Consider the following 5,280-nt stretch of genomic DNA (forward strand, 5'->3'; position numbering starts at 1 on the left):
CGGTGCTGCCCCGGCGACTGGCACCGGCACCGCCTCTTCCCCCCCCCCCCCCCCCCCGCGGTGATTCAGCACCTCGGCCCGACCCCCGGATCACCGGCCGTGGATGTCATTGGCGTCCTCGCCCCCGGCATCGACTTTGGACCTAGCGGCTGCGCTTGCTGCAAAATAAAAATAAATATAAACCCCTGGGATATCAGTTATCGGGATGATCCAAACCTCGGATCGACGTTTTTCATGAGAAGAAAAATATTTACGCAGCTGGAATTGAGCGGATGCGTGTGGAGGGGTTTAAGACAGCTTACGGACACAGTGAGGTTGGAGTCGGGCCGCTGTTGGGTGTAGGTATGATCCCTCCACTCCCCATCTCCAGCCCTGCTCCCAGCCCTTTGCTGCCGCTAAACCAAATAATAAAGTGAAAATTCATCTGCATGGATTAAAACTGGGATTCTGCAGCTTTGTGTTGGCACCCAAGCACTTGGCGCTCGTTGTGCTACACCGACAGGAAAAGGCAACCAGCGAGCAGCACCACGACTTCTGACAAACGGTTTAAAACAGGGCTGTTCCTCACATCTGAAGCGTCTGGAGCACAGCGTGGATCCTCATTTAACTGGATCCACAAATAATCACCCAAAAATGTTAGGCTGCAAAGACATGATTTAATCTGCTACAAAAGATGTACTAAAATCAAGCTTCGTCTTTGAGACAAGGCTCTCCTCTGAAGGAAACTCAACATTTCTTTTGTATGTTTAGTTATTTTAAGAATCCATAATTTGCATGAAAATTGGCAACTCATACAGATGAACACAAAAATAGCGCAGCTTAATTTTAAAAACACTGACAACCCCCCAGAGTGTACACACTGAAGTAATTCTGTACTATCGGATTTCAAAAAGACACATTAATATTGACCTGCAGAAAGCATTTAAATGGCCAAACTCCTCAGAGCCTTGAAAACACATTTACAGGGTTCTCAGCGTGCTGATGTGATTTTAAAAAGAAAAAAACCAACCCAGGTTCTGCCTGTTTTGTCACGCAGCCACCATGGCCTCTTCAAGAAGAAAAATCATGACACTGTTTTCTCTGGCAATAGGCTCATTTTGTTTCTTGAAAGGGGAAAAGTGGAGGGATTGCAGAAGTAGCTGCTCACAAACGAAGCCCTTATGGGCTTGTAAATGTTGTGCCTCGCACTAGTAGTCATATAAACCTTTATTCTTCAGACTTTTGATGTGGTAAAGATTAGAGGTGAGAGCAAACCCCAACTTTGCTGATGCTGCTCGATGAAATGCAAAAGGCCTGCAGCAGCTTGGTTGGATCTGCAGCGAGCCGCAGGTGGGAGGTCCAGCTGGGGCAAAACATACCGGAGGCACCGTGCAGTGAGGGAGCTGGTGGGAGGCCAGGCTGAAGCGCTGCTCTCTGCTTCAAAGCCACTGCAGGTTGGTAAACTGCCCCTCCGACGCAGCCAGGGCCCATCTCCCTAATGAGAAAGTGGCAAAGCATCAGGAAGGCAAATCCTTTCCCCTTGGCAAAAAACCAAGAGAGTGGCTTTGTTACTGCAGCTGGCAGAGCCAAGGGACTTTCGGTAAGACGCACCCTTAACAGCACCCATCCTGAGCTCCAGGGGCAGCCCCGAAAATGCACCCCAGGAACAGTGCTTTTTTTCAGAAGCTTGTGAAGGCCCTTTTCTTTTGTCACACGTACAGGATTTCTCTACCTTTTGTTTCAAGTGAGCAGCTCGAGCGTATGTGAAGTGATGGGTGGGAGGAAGAGATGAGAGTTAGGTGTCTGAAGAGGAAACTTGTATACTTAACTTTAGATAGAAAACATATTGTTGGGGTTTTTTTGTTGGTTTGTTTGTTTCTAATGAGTGCCACAGGCCCCCCCTCCATCCAATCCCCGAGTTTTCTCCCTGTAGCTCGTTTGGGGATGCCCTCGGTTCTCCGGAAGGAAAGCACCTAGCAACAATTATGTGTCTACGCTCACAGCTAAACTATTTGCAACACCAACTGCTGGGGAGGCTGTCACCAATATGTCATTTACTAATGCTCATGGGCTGAGTTAAATCAATTCTTAACATTCCCCAGTGGTAACTGATGATGAGTCCCCTGCAGAGACAAAGCTAATCATCTGCCAAAACTCAAAACCCTGGAGTCGTTTCAAGAAAGTAAAAATGATGCTTCAAACCACTACTCAAACCCCCTCCACAGCCAAAAGCAAAGCAGCTGCCAGCACAGAAGCACCCGGGCAATGAGATGGGACAGGCGCAGAGCTGCGCATGAAGAACAGCGAGGGGCACAACCAAGACCTGCAGGTGATGAGTTGACCAAAGGCCTGGCAGAGAAAACCTAAACCGATTCAGTTCCTCTCCCAGGCAATCTGGTCCTGTCTTTCCTCCCTACCCTTACATCCCTGCCTCACTAAGCTGACCCTACTGGAACCGGTTGTATTTTCTAGATAGAGCCGTCATTTGCTGGTTTCCAGCTGCAACTCAGAATGTCTTTGACATGTCATCTGCAAACAATGTTTCAGGGAGTTTTAATTATGTGGAAATTTTAAATATCTTTACAGTGAATTAAAAATTATTAAAAAGATGACACACGTTGACATTTTTAAAGACCTCTACCTAATTAACAACATCAAACAGTCATCAGACAGTCAGTCCTGTGCTCATACAGCAAATATTACAAATGTGAAGAGAATGAAGAATATAAATTCCATCTTTAACCAAAAACCTGAAGCAGGGATCCGCTTTTAAACAATTTTGGCAGCAAAAATATTTTACTATGATTTATGAGAGAATGAGACCAAATCCTGAGAACTGGGACAGCCATCTTTTCTTGTCAGACAGCCAGATCTGAAGTCTCTGCTGCCCCTTGATAAATGGCAAGGATTCCCTTTCCTTCCCCATCCTCTCCTACGAGCAGGTGCTGACTGTGCAGCCTGGGAATATGGACAATAATCCACTTTCCAGACTTCTGTGGGAAACATTAAGAAAAATATTGTCATTTTGAAGTCAGTAAAACCGAGGATTGAAAATCTTAATCCCTTACCATGTTAAAATATTATCATCCCCTTTTTTTGGGACAGTTTTAATATCACCATATATCAAGATAAATTTCAGCAAACTAATATTTAAACTACCTGAAACCCAGTTTCCCCTAAGAGCCATCCAACTCCGTAAACACAATTGTTAGGAGTTCACTAACACAGCGTTTCTTGATGTACGTTTTAAGCAACATAGGTGCATCTCAACACATTTTTATGCGTGATGTGAAACTGTGACTACTTCTCCTTATCTGATATTTATTAAATAAACCTACAAACCTGTACAAGTCTCCAAGCAAGACGACAACAGCCCAGACACTATTTTGTTGTATGCAGAGGAATTTTAAATCAAATGTTTCCTACCATCTGCAAACGGTCAAACGGAAGTAGATTTAATATATAGGTGTTATTCTGCAATACAATGGCTGATATCTGACACCTCAGCTAAAGCACCGGCTATTTGGGTGAGGCGATCCCAACGTGATCTAGTAGTGATTCAGTCAATAATTCAGGTTGGACAGGACCTCAGGATGTTATGAAGTCCAACCTCCTGCTCAACGCAGGGTCAGCTGTGACACCAGAGCAGGTTGCTCAGGGCTTTATGCAGTCTACAGTTTTATCTGATAGTCACTCCTTCCTCTCCTGTAGCGATTTTCCTTGCCTACAAACATGCAGTGCTCAACAGCACAGAAATGTACATCAATCAAGGCCAAACCAACTTACAGGAACAGAATACATTAATTAAACCTTGAAATATATGTCACTTTTTTTTCCTAGGCGGTTGGCATTTTCTTTTTTTGTACAGTGAAAAACTATTTGTTGTCCCCTGGAGAAGATAGGTTCTGTTTAATAACCATAATGACCAAAAATAAATAAAAAATCAGAAGATCTTGTTTGAATGTGCTGAGATGACCAAGGAGCCCATAGCAGTAAAGAATTAAAAAAATTAAACCAGTGTGCTAATGACCTAATAAATGAGAAGATATTGGCATGTCTTTAAACATAATCTATGATTACATAAAGAGCAAGAATACAAACAAAAGCAGCAGTTTGGGCCTAAATCTGACAGAATGACAGTGACCTGTAAGCACCTACACAAGCCATGTATTCTTGTGAGAATACAGATTTCTTGATTTTCTTGTCCTGTTCCAGCAGTACCGGCACAGATAAAGCAACATTGTCCCAGACTCAGACCAAATACTGGTTTTGCAGTCAACTTTGTCCACGTTTATTAGGAACTTTGGTGGTACCATGCTACAGAAAACAGTCTCACACCTGGCTTGTGCTGCCATTTCCAAACACTGAAACTGGAGTACGTTAAGCAAGTGGTATTTGAGCTAAGACATTTCTTTTGAGCACATTTTTACAAGACACTTGCCAGTCAGATACATGACTTCAGTATGTAAGTCAACATAAAACTCAAGAGGAAGTTTACTGACCATGTTAACAATCTAATGACAGGCTAAATATTCTGTTTACGGCACGCCAGCCTTCTTAACGCAGCTCTGACTCTGTTTAAAGCTGCCCTTCGGTATGTACTTGTGAAATGTCTGGGGCAGCTGCGAGATGCGTTCCCCACAGCCTGACTGGAAGCGAACCCCCTCCTGCCCCTGGTGCCACACCACTGCGCTGAACCCCCTGCCGCGCCTTCCCGCCGCCCAGGGGTTTACCTCAGCGCTGCCACTACACCCACCCCATCGGCCCCAGCGGAGGCTTCGGCCTGCCGCCTCCCAGCTGCTGACCGCTGCCAGACGCCGGCCCAAGGGGTCGCGCTGCCCGGTCCTGAGAACGAGAGGAGCCGGCCCAACCCTTCGAGGCCTCCTGCGAGGTCGGAGCGGCCCGGGAAGCTGCCAGCCCCGGCCCGGCCCCGCCGCCTCCCTGAACACCCCAACCGGCCTTCACGTCGCCATAGCAACAGCTCCCCCCTTCAGGCCCCCGATCTTAGCTGCCTACCTTCCTGCCTGAGCCCTAACACCTCAAGGAGCCCTTCTCCCCAAGCTGATCTCCCTACCGCCGGCCCCATGGCCACCTAACCGAAAAGCCTAAAACCAAGCGCTGCCCGGGCCAGCCCGAACGGCGGGGCACCGGTAGAAGTAACGAGCCCGCCTCACAACGCCCCCCCCGCCCCCGTCCCGCCGGCGGGCGAGGGCTGTCCGCCGCGCTGCCTGAGTAATAATCGCTGCCCCTCCCTGCGCGGGTTGCGGGGAGGTTCCTGGCTGAGGCGTCCACGGCGCTGCC

The 5,280-nt window shown here is 47.3% G+C and overlaps 1 long non-coding RNA gene across 1 annotated transcript; it reads right to left on the reverse strand.

The window, feature by feature from the left end:
* Nucleotides 1-40: 40 nt before the first annotated feature.
* Nucleotides 41-5,245, reverse strand: LOC142601796 (uncharacterized). The gene is made up of 3 exons (XR_012835443.1): nucleotides 4,713-5,245; nucleotides 255-1,474; nucleotides 41-158 (listed from the first exon to the last, which is right to left on the reverse strand). It is a non-coding gene; the product is annotated as an uncharacterized LOC142601796 (long non-coding RNA).
* Nucleotides 5,246-5,280: the final 35 nt, after the last annotated feature.

Source organism: Balearica regulorum, chromosome 4, assembly GCF_011004875.1.
Source record: "Balearica regulorum gibbericeps isolate bBalReg1 chromosome 4, bBalReg1.pri, whole genome shotgun sequence".
In the NCBI taxonomy this organism is placed as follows: domain Eukaryota; kingdom Metazoa; phylum Chordata; class Aves; order Gruiformes; family Gruidae; genus Balearica; species Balearica regulorum.